This window comes from Cyprinodon tularosa, unplaced genomic scaffold (genome assembly GCF_016077235.1).
Source record: "Cyprinodon tularosa strain WSP-4 unplaced genomic scaffold, ASM1607723v1 ctg275, whole genome shotgun sequence".
Classification (NCBI taxonomy): Eukaryota; Metazoa; Chordata; class Actinopteri; order Cyprinodontiformes; family Cyprinodontidae; genus Cyprinodon; species Cyprinodon tularosa.
In genome coordinates, this window is record NW_024038980.1 from 372430 (window position 1) to 384758 (window position 12329).

Sequence of the window (12329 nt, forward strand, 5' to 3'; positions counted from 1 at the left end):
AAAACTGTAATGGACTGAAAGTCCTGTTTTTTATGTGGGAAATTATTTGCGTGTGTTTTAGTATAATTCTGATATATTGGCGCTGTTGTCTGTTTCTATGGCAACGATACTGAATGTAGTGTAGCTTAGAGACCTGCATGGGTAGAGTTTTACCAACCCGCACCCGCCCGAACCCGTTAGGATGACTACCGAACCCGACCCGTCACCCGCGGATATCTTCAATTCAAATGTTATGGGGAGAGGGCGGAGGGGGGTGATGGGGAGAAAGCGAGAGGCAACAGATTCTTTTTTCTGAGTTTTTTTGTCGGGGTTTGTGGACGGTGAGCAGCGGGGAGAACTTTTTTTATTTTCTTTCTGAGGAGCGGCATGAATGGGGTTTTAATCAGATATACACAGCACCGAAAGCAAAATACGTGTACAAAATATTGGTGGGGACATGTCCACACCAGTCCTTAAGGAAGTTACGCCTATGATTGTTCAGATTAACTTGTCTTCTTTATGGCTTTTATTCGGTGCTTTACTGCATTTGTTTTGGGAAAATATGAGGAAAAAATAAATACAGAAAAAAAAAATATATTTTTTAAAATCGCAAAATAATTATAGGGTGGCTAATGCCAAAGAAAGGGTGGCTGAAGCCACCCTTAAATAGGTCTAACGACGCTTATGGGTCTTACAAAATACCATAAATATGTCCACAGCATCTATATGTATGCAAGAACAGCAAGTATTTGTATCACAGACACTATGAACAGACAAAAACCCAAATCTAAATGACAATAAATCATAGATGTGATTTCTAAAATAAAATACTACATATAAGTTAACATTTTAGAAAGAACAAATAATATAGCTTTAACAATGAAAAATAAATGTATATCCGAAAATGAAAAAGACTTAGACAACTTTTATTGTAATTTTGTATACACAGAGTGTAAAAATACTTTTAGACACGGAATTAACATTTACATTCCATAAAGTGCAGCAGTGATCAAATGTACACACTGTTTGAGAAAAAGAAGATATGGTGCAAAAACGCATTGATATGAAAGTTCAGAGCATTGAATATATATGGTGCAAATATGCAGTATTATTGGTTTGGTGTTATCAGTGTGATGCACTTGTTTAGGGAAAAAACTTTAACAGAATCTGCTGGATCTGCATCGAATGCTGCAAAACCTCTTCCTCAGAGGGCTGCAGGGAGAACAATCCAGGGTGGGGGTCTGAAGGGTCATTGATGATGTTAAGGGCTCAGGACATGCAGCGCTGGGATAAAATGTCTTCAATGGAGGGAAGAGAAGCCCTGATGATCTTCTCTGCTGTTGTCACCACTCTTACCACTTCCTTCCCAGTCTGAGGAGCTGCAGCCTCCACACCACACAGTTAGACAGCTGGTCAGAACGCTCTCTATGGTGCTTCTGTAGAAGGTGGGTAGGATGGGTGGGGGCAGGTGGGCTCTCCTCATCCTCCATAGGAAGTACACGCGCTTCTGTGCCATTTTGACCAACAAGGTTGTATGTACATCACAGGTGAGGGTGTCTGTGATGTGCACCCCCAGGAATTTGGTGCTGTTGACGACCAGTGGAGCGTGGTTAGGCCGGTTCTTCCTGAAGTCAACAATGATCTCCTTCATCTTCTCCACGTTCAGGATCAGTTATCTTTGCACCAGCTGCTCCACCTCCTCTCTGTAGTCCTGGTCGTTGTTGTCTCTGATCGAGTTAAACTGTAAACAGTTACAGTAAAGTTAAAATATTCTTTACCAAGGCTGTGGTTTTCAAACAATCAGAAGTTAAAGCAGCACCATCAGGGGTAAACATTTACTCTGATCGCCAGCTATGACCAACACTAAAAACAAGATGCTTATCTTAGAAGGTACAAAGAGCATAAAATATATATTTAAAAAACTGATCCATTTTCATCAAATAAATCCCACTTTGACCCCTTTAACCATATCTGGATTTATTCATCTGCACATTGCTGCAGGTGCAGCAATTAATCATAGATAGGGATTTCTCTTTTCATCTTGCCTATATATTTTAATTTTTGCCTTTCTTGGGTTACCTTTAAGAAAGCATGACATCTTGTTTTGACATCCATTTAATATTGAAAATCTTAAAATGTATCTGTATTCAAACAAATTCAATATTGTATTTGTGTTATTGTATTAATTCAGGCTGTGTTTAACTTTCTAAGTATAAACATGAGGGGAATACAGCTCCTGAAATTCTTCAGATATGACTTATGTATTATTTGGTTATTAAGTCAGTGCTGTTGGTGCAATGTATTGCTACTACCACCCACTTGCAAAAAATGTTGGAATGCTTATTCAAAGTTTTTAAAACTATTTTAAAGTCCTACGTTTCAGTGAAATTATTTGGGAATAGAAGTTAAACCTTAATTACAATTTAACTGTACTTCTATCATTCTCTACGCAGGTTAAAAATCAGTCTCCCCTAAGCTTTTCAAAACTTGCATTTTGTGAAGGGATGGAAAAAGTGTGATCGTGACTAACAGGTTTTTTTAAAAGTTTCAACAAACCACAAGAAATGTGATGCCAAGGAACGTTATAAGAAAAACATTTCCAGAAATACTGTAATATTAAATCCCGCCAATCCGGTCAGGCCAAGTCATTTAGATACATCAGATTCAATGACACAAAACTCATTTAAGCTGAAGGATGAAATGTCTTTCAAAAAAGTCATACTCCATTGATAACTGTAATTCATCATCTGGAGATTTATGTAGGAAGGAAGTGGAGCCAGTATGAGTGTGTGAGTAAATACAGCAATGCCTCCTACAGGGCAAACAAGTGGAAAGAGTAAACAAATAACTTCTTTAAGCAGTTTGCCCGTTTAAAAAATACTTTAAGGCTGCATTAAGTCAATTTTTTCTCATACTCATCTGATTCATGAAAAGCCTGATCAGAAGAGGGGTAGAAGCAATCTTCCTCTGTCTGTTATGGTCCCGATGCTCAGGGTAGTCACAAGCAAGAAACAGCTACCCTGAGCAGAGCAGTTTTTAAGCGTCATGTATTGATTGGTGCAAATTACCACAACAAACAAGACTTTGATTCAAATCTGCTGAGAGGAAGAAGAAGGTAAAGTATTTTGTTTGTTCTTTTACATTTTTTGGAGTTATTTTTTTTAAAGGAATTGCACTGAGAGACTGTGAATGCGATTTTAAAGCATGGTGCTGACTAAGGTGCCACATGACCGTTCAGTCTTCCTATGGAGCCGTCTATGATTTTCATACACTCCAAGCTGTGTGAGATACAGTATGGCTGTATTGACTTATGGATTAAGAATGGCCAGAGTGAGCTTGTCTTCATGGGTTTACAGTAGGGGTGTGCAAAATAATCGTGATAATGATGCATCGTGATTCTAATTTTCGTGATCTACTGCATCGATTCTTGATGCCAAGAATCGATTATTAATTTAAAAAAATTAATAAATAAAATTGCATGAATGGTTGGCGAACATCAGCCAAAAAAAAGTGTAATACAACTTCCAGTCCAGTAGATGTCGCTGCAAATGTGTTGACGCACGCTGCCTTGTGTCACAAGCATTTCCGGCCGTGGGATACTGTGCCGAGTCATTCAAAAACAAAACATGGAGGAGAAAATATTGCAATGCATCGCAATAATTCAAGTATCGTGATGCATCGTGATAGAATCGCATCGTGGCCTATGAATCGTGATTCGAATCGAATCGTGACTTCTTTGGCAATACCCACCCCTAGTTAACAGTAAAAAATGTTTTGTAAAAGAGGCCGTAGACTTGTAGAAATCTCTTTGCCCGACCAAGCAAATGGCAAGTAGTTATTTTTGCTCATAGACGTTTGTTCTTTTGAAAGTCATTCTGATTTACAATCACTAAATCAAGCTTCCCATACGTCACTCAAAGAGACTGTACCTTAACTACAAAACTTGAGAAAAAGGTTCATGATGCCCCTCTAACTGGAACGTACTGCCACAGTAACCAAAGTGGTGCAGCTTAATTCAGCTGAAAGACTTAAAAACATTTTAGGGACAATAAAAAAAATGGCACTTGATAATCAGTGATGCTTTTATTTGATCGTGTGTCTCATGCTTTTTTGTGATATTTTCAGTAGGTACTCTTTTGTTTTATAAAATCAGGACTTTCTTAAGGAATTTGTGCTGTAAAAAGAATTATCTATGTAAATGAATGGGAAAAAAATTAAAAATGAAATGCATAATGGACATTTTACATTCATAATTTAATTATATAAATAAAAAACAAGATTTACTACCACTCAGAAGAGTGTTAAGATTTATTACAACTAATATGTAAAATCAAGCTACAGGCCAACTAAGTTGCTGATTTAGTTTTTTTTTTGCCTGTTGATATTAACATACCAATGTTTTATAGAAGCATTAACCACTACATGCTCTAATGACAATGATCCAAATAAACAGTTGGTTTGCTAAATATAAACATCACCACCTGTAACCCTAAGCATGCACTAAAGCACTGCAGAGCTCTGTAGAAAGTTTTCTCCTTTTCACCACGTCGGCTTTTCGAATAATCAAATATGGTGCTCATATTGGGCTCTGTCCTCTTCATCAGCACCAATCACTGAATTCTGAGCGGACTGTCTTTTCTCTCAGGGAATGAAACGACAGAAATAGTCATTTTAATGGAAGAAGAAGTGCTGCAGTGGCTGAAGTGTTATAATTAGCATTCAGAGTGAAAGTAGGATTATGTGACCACAGGCTGGGGGCTTTTAGGTTCTGGCCCAGTGGACACAGAAAGTGGACTCCCCAGGGAGCAAGACATGCTGGGTTTAAGAGAGGTTACTGGACTGTGCTGTCTCTCTGACTCTGAACCACTGGGGACCTTAGCAGAGGCGCCTCATGGTGCACTGAAGCCTGAGTGCCACACCTGAGCTGTCCGTCACGGCCACAAACGCTGACAAAGTGACACTTGACAGGATGGAAGTTGAGGCTGCAAACAGTAGAAGTCAGGACCTGGCTGACAGTGAGGATGAAAGGCGGGCAGATCAAACTCAATAATTTCAATACAAGCGTCTTGTCCTCGTCTCCCTCTTGTCTGCTTGGCTCAGAGTTCACGGCCCCTTGAAATAAATCAGAGTCGTGAAGAGGCTGAACCCATCAATTAGAGTTGTTTGATGAGACTGCGTGTGTGAGTGTTTGTATTCATCAACTGTGTGACAGGCTAAGAAGAGACAGAAGGGAGGGCTGCAGTGCTGGGGGTGCTTTAGGAAGAGCTCTGACAAACAGGCTCTTAAAGATAAATTTCCTAGCCTCCCTCGCTAAACTGAACTGATATCAAATTATGTCCCCCACACAGACAAGCAAACGGAGCAGCTGTGAGCAGAAAAGGCTCACATTGTCAGAACTGTGCAGACAAGATGCAGAGAAACCCAGGACCTTGAAGGAGATGTCACAAGGAGGCCAGAGTCAGCTGCTTGAGTGAGCGATGGTCCACATACTTGCCTGAAAGCATGACATTGCCGAAGGGGGAAAAACACCATTTTATCATTCAGTGCGATTCGCACCCTCTCTCCCTGTCAAACATGCCATATGTCCCCGTCACAGGTCGTCTTGCTGGCTTATCGAGTGTGACAGGGCTATTCACACACTGCTCCCAATCAGACACTATCTCCTGCAGGAAAAAAAAATAAAATCACCACCAAAGCACAGTGACGGGCTGTCAGGCAGAGGGCACCGACCTCCACAGGGCCTGTGACTCTGCCCAGCTTGGTGGGGGGGGAGACCAGGGGTTATGCTGGGAGATACAGTTTCATCGTCGCCAAAAGTGAAGAGTTACTGTATACTCTCACTTTTCTTTGAATACTCTGTTTAAAATGATCCGGATCTGGTCCTCAGAGCTTCCTTTAAAATAACTGATCATGACAAAGACACTAAAAAGAAAACATGGTTCTATATTGGATTGGTTCAAATATTGTAAGACCGTGGCAGCAATGTGTCTTATGGCAATTAAAATTTTGAGCAAAAATGAGCTCAGTTTCTAAAAAACTTTTATACAACACTTAATTGGTACTCCTAGATTAGAGAGTATGTCAACATATCTCACTATTTATATGGCGATAGCACAAAACTATACATTTCTTTGCAGCACAGACCACAGACAAAGGAATCTGGGCGTGACAAACTGGGGTTTTTTTGTACATTCTTTTCAGTTCGTAACAACAAAGCACTTTATATGACTAAAAATTACAAGATCAAATACCGTCCAGAGGCCTAGACTGGAAAAGTGTGTTGTGGTGTTCTGTGCTAGATTGTTGCAGACCTTAGCTGACCACAGCCTTGGTGTACCATCCTATTTTGCAGTTATAAATCTAACTAAATAAGGTTCCTATCATAGCCCATGTATTTGATATCTTTGGCGCCCCTCTCAGATCATGGGATATCACATGTGTCATACTGTTCTCATCAAACGACCACATTCTTTCACAGTTATTTCACAGTTAAGTGTGTTCATAATGTCAATTAGTGGTTGGCTGAGAATTTTATTTCTTTGGTTTTGGGTCCCTAAGCCAAAGAAAGTCAACACTGAACCCAAATTATCAAAGATAATGACCACAAAGCAACACAAAGCAGACCTGAATTTTAACATAAACTAAATAAGTCTGCTTCTTTGTTAAAAATGCAGCCAGCTTTAAAACAGGACAAAATAACTGATGCATTCTTCTACTTTTCAACACTTAAATTTTTGTAAGGTTAGTGTTTGAATCAATCAGGCCCCCTGCAGCTGAAATTGTTAAATCATCTATGCCGTGCAACTTCTCAGATTTAATGGTGTGAACCACCTAGATTCTTTAGGTCTCCATTGACCTGTTTACTTAGAGTTACAAAGACCAGACCTAAATAAGGTAGGAAGCATAGAATCTTTTCACTCCCATGTTCCCTAAAAACCTCAGATGTACAAAAACTAATGGCTTCTTTGTATCATCACTCAAAAAGGTTTTGCAATTTTTTAAGATTTCACAATTATTCTTTTGCATTACAATTAACTTTTTTTGCTATATTTATTTTAATTTCTATTTTTTTCTTTAACTTTGTGTGTTTTTTGTTTTCATCTATCTATTGGAAGAGATTCAGTCTTGGTCACCTGTCTAGCTCTGGTTTAGCAGTCTGTCTGTCTGTGATACGGATCATTGTGAATGTGAGGCAGGTTATTTGCAAGACAGGAAACAGGGGAAGTATGTAAACCTCACCTGGGACTTCACACAGGGATCTGCTCACCAGACAATTTTCCTAACCAGTAGACCATACAGGCCCCCTTATGCGTTAAGCCAACTTGTGGATACAAGTAGGGAGAGGCAGAGGTCAGAGAAACCCAGCCATACCTCGCTGCAGACCTTCCTCAGCTTCAGAGTCGACAAATGAACACTTGGGATGCCAGCGAATTTCAGTGGTATTTAGCCGCTTGGCTCCAAACACAATAACGCGGTAGATGCTGAATATATTCTCTAAGTGAGCAATCAGTCTCAAAGTGGGCTGAAAATTGCACTTATCTTCCACATGATGATATGCATAGAGAAATAAATCAGAAAGCTGAAGGTGGAGCTGAGGGACAGTGGTATCACCTGATCTGTTTTAGGTTAAAAAGCAACATGATTTGGAGCCTAAACTTCTGGGGGAAAAGATCCAAAACCACCCTGTTACATTTTTTAAAGAGAGATTTCTGTGAAATGATTGCTAATCTATGCAAAAAAGCAATCAGTGACTCATTCATAATGCATGAGCAACGGGATACCAATTTTGCCACGCTTTCAGATTATTAGATGTTATCACCAATGCTGAAGATGAAATATGAACACACCTACCTGTTCCTTTGTAATTATAAGACTGCAGCAGTCCAGATACAGTGTGCATTTACACTACACAGGAGGGGGGAGGAAAATGTGAAGAAACTTGCATTCAGACAGACCATCAGATTGAACATCCATTACTATCTGACTGCAGATAGGTTTAGATGGGAATATTTGTTCCTAACAGCTTTATGTATCCATTTGGGTCGTGATTTATCAACCTAAAAGCCGCAGTTTTAAGTACATCTGGCTGACATTTTAATGGTCCATCAATCACATCATGTCACGTGACAACATTTTGAGATCATCCTCTTCTGAGCCACTGTGAGGGGGGGTGGGAGGTTGGAATCCGATAAATTGGCTGCAATCCCAGGGAAATTAAGAGAACCTATTTCAAATTCAAAGCGAGTTCATAGTATGAATGTTAGATAAGCAGCTTCTCAAATTAATGCAAATCAAATTTCATTCAGGATGTTTTTGTTTTGCATTATAGAAGCTCATACGCTAAATATATTCCTGTGCCAGTATCTGAGCTCCAGTTGAATGCCAAAAAACAAATCCTGTTTGGATTATTAAACTCATATTTTTTTTCTGTGGAGGCAGAAATTGGGTCTCATATAAAAAGACCCTGTAAACAAAGCTCAAATTACAAATTTTTTTAGATTAAAAACAACCTCAGGAATACAAAGTTAGAATTAAGAGAATTCTGTTGTAAAGATGTGAAGTTTTTGAAAATAAATACCTTATTTGTTGCAGCTGTATAATACAAGAGTAAAGTCAGAAAAATAGAAAGATCTTTCACTTGATCTGTCATTTGATCCATTGTACTTTTTTGGGGGGTGGGGGGTCCTATAATATTGTTAAGGGGTCTAATGTCCCCTTTATCTCTAAAGCATTTATTTAATCCAGGGGGAGATATTTTTGTTTAATTCTTGAACCTCTAAATAAAACTTGTTAAGTAATTTAATGAAAACATTTGTAAATGTTTACTTTTGAAATAAAATTTTTTGAAAACTGTATATGTGTGCAGCTGTAAAGAATAGGACATATTTATTAAGCTTTTTAGTAGAAATATAATATTTCAAAAACATTTCTAAAAAAAAAAATCAAATCTTTAATATGGTCTAATTTATTCATTCAATGGAAAAACAGAGATCCCACAAGAAGGAATTATCGTCTTTGCAGAATTAAGAATATTTCACTTTTTCTGAATGATTGAATGTTTTTTTTTTACCCGTTCTAGTAGTACTATTTTTTCACTGTCTTTTTCCTAGTAATGGATACTAAAATGTTTTCCTAAGGTATAAATATGATAAAACACATGCTTTGCTTTTAGTCAGTCTTCCAAATGGGGACAAAAATAGAACACAGCATTTAGAGAAGGCTAATGTGTTCTGTTCTACATAAATCAAGAAATGACCACTAAAAGACAACAACTCACCTCACCTTTCCCGTATCTACTTTCTGTATAAAAATTATGGAACACAAACAAATTTGACTGGATAAAGGCAAAATCTCACCTGCTTCCAGCTCTTATTGGGAGGATAAGTAATAAAAAAAAACCAATCAGATCTCTCCAAAGCTCACTGAAAACTACTGTACGACTGGCATCTTGGGGTCAATGTCTCCATAACAACCAAATAACCATAAGAAACTTCAAAACTCTAAATAAACAGAGTTTACTGAACTCTATTGTGCTGATCCCAAGTGCAAAACTAAATACAGATGTGGAAAAAGCCCTTATGCCCACTTTCAGGTAAGGAAACATTTTTTTAACGCTATGTGTTTTTCAAAGACACAAGAACCCCACTGGATTTAGGAGTTGTTTTAAAACAATGTAATGAGAAATGTTACAGGAAAGCAGCTATATTAGCGCATAGATTTGATAAGCAGAGGGGGGGAAATTTTAGCACACTTGTTTTTTCCTTTTGCAAAAGAAAAAATAATTATTCATCTTAAAGTATTAACGTTGCTTAGATTTTCATTGACAGAATATAGTACTATAATAAATGAATTATTTATGTTAAAGTGTTGAAACCTCTTTATCAATGCTACCGCTACCAGCAGTAGGTGGTACATCTGTTCTTCTCATTTAGCCAAAGGACCCCAATGAACCCTTAGTTCCAAATTTTAGAGATCTGTTTAACCTCCCATTCAGCAGCTCCCACTGGCACAGAGACTGGCAGCTTTTCTTCCTCTTTGTTTTATTTGGGGGGGGGGGGGGGGGGATCCACACATCTGAATTTTAAAGTGTTAACGTGTCTGAATAGCATGGAAGCCTGGTGAAAAGCAGTGGTAGATCTCATGCTTTTACATTTGGGGAAAATCTGACACAAGGGATTTGCTCTTAAAGCGGAGCACAGAGAGGATGAAGGGTGGTATAAAAATCAATGAGGCTTTTCAAAGGTAACATCAAAACCCAGCGCCTTAGCCTGCAATTAAAAAACATAGCCCTGCTGGTGCTGGGAGATGACAGTGTATGTTGCACATGCCCTCAACTCCGTAGGATCAATTCCAGGATCAATACACAGACATGATACAATTCCATAATGGGAACAGGAATGTGGAGGAGTAGTTTCTTTTCAGATATTTACAGTTGTGCAGCTCTGGCGGTTTCTGAGGGATAACAGAAACCCGGCTCCAGACATAACAGATCCTCAAGGTTGAAACCTCACTGTGAATGTTTTGGCTACGTTTAACAGGGGAGGGGGGAGACGTTCGACCAAGAATGTTAAAAGCAGAGTCAAAACATGAAGATAGGATAAATGTTTTACTCCCCAACTGAAAACTATGTCATTAATTTACCTAATCAAATGCAATGAAAGAGATCAACAAGTGACATAAATAATAAATATGCTGAGGAAATATTTATCTGGTTGGTAGAGATAAAGGTCGGATCAATAATTAGATTCCAAGTTTTGGATCCAAAACTCTTTCATTTGATGAACTCATCAACAGTCAGTTCTCTGTGGGAACAAACTTCCTTTCATCCATCAGATTAAGGTGAGGCCTTCAGACCAGATTTGTTTTTGTTAACCAGCATTATTATTCAGCATATGCATGAAGGTTTTTTTGTTTTTTTCTTATTTTTTTCATGTAAATTCAAATGAACATGTTTTCAAAAAATTATTACTTTGACTAGAATAGGTCAAATTAAACCTTTATGGACTACAATGAAAAATAACTACCATAATTTTCATCCCTCCGATATGTGATATATATATATATGTCTAATTCTTGCATAAATTAAGTAATAAAACCAAATGAGTGAGAACTATATGAAATAAAAGATTTTATTTTTTCCAGACCCTGTGAATTTATGGTCTTAAAGGCTTAAGAGCTTTAGTTCAGTTTTGCAGATGTTTGGTCTGGAGAAAACAAGACAACAAAAATTGCTTTAACATTACGACATCCAATGTAAAAAAAAAAATATTTAAAAGTGTCCTTTTCTAATATTTACTGCAGCAGGAATAGATTTATGTTAAATCAGGTCAGCAGAGGTTTACATGAAAATATCTGAAACGGCAAGAACAATACTTGTGTTTCTTTAATAAAAGGTTGAGTTTTGTAATCCCAAAACATCTGGTATTGAATACTTCATACCATCTGCACGGCAGGCTGAACAAGCTCTGTATGCATTTGTATGTATGCCTCACTTCAATCACTGATATTTGTTAATAAATGGAAGAATTTTTAAAATGTTAAGATTCCTTCACACAATTTTGCAGGTTTTTATGGCTTAATCCTCAAAGAAAGCTTGGTCTAGCTAATGCAAAAAAAAACTAATGAAAGACATTTTAAAACAAGTAGAAATTAACCACAAGGAACAATTTAGAGTTATTTTAAGATTATAACTTACTGGAACACCTGCTCCGCTGCAGCCTCCAAGTGTGATTGGATTTGAAAAGTTGAAATACCACAGAGCTGCCTTTGATTTATTTCATTTTTAAAATTTTGCAATATAAAATTAGCTACCATAAGTTTTAGAGATCCAAACAAATCAAAGTAAAAACCTGGAGAAAAGGTCATTTTAATATTTCTCAAATTACCTTTGCAAAGGTGGCAGTTTATATAGGAAATACTAGAGGTCACTTTGGTTTGAGGTGTCAGGTGGTATTTCCCATTTACATAGACGAAAGAATATTCCTGTTTTGAATCCTGGGTGTAGTGTGTCTGGGCAGTGTTACTTCAACCGTCTGAAAACAGACATACTATCAACCAGAAATCTGAACTGGACAAATTAACATTTTCATTATTTGTTTTCCCTCATCACCGTAAAATATCTCAATACATTTTATCCCTTTTCCATCTATAACGAAAAGTGAACCTAAAATACCTTTTTTTGACACAAGGTGAGGAGATTCTGACCTGAAACTTACTTTAGAAATATAAAATAACCCCTTCCCGTAGTCATACATGAATTTACTTTCATGCCTCATCTTAAATTAGAAGATCTTTCAGTAATTTTTGGACGCTTTTTATATTTCATACCATGAATAGGCTTGTTGATTCTG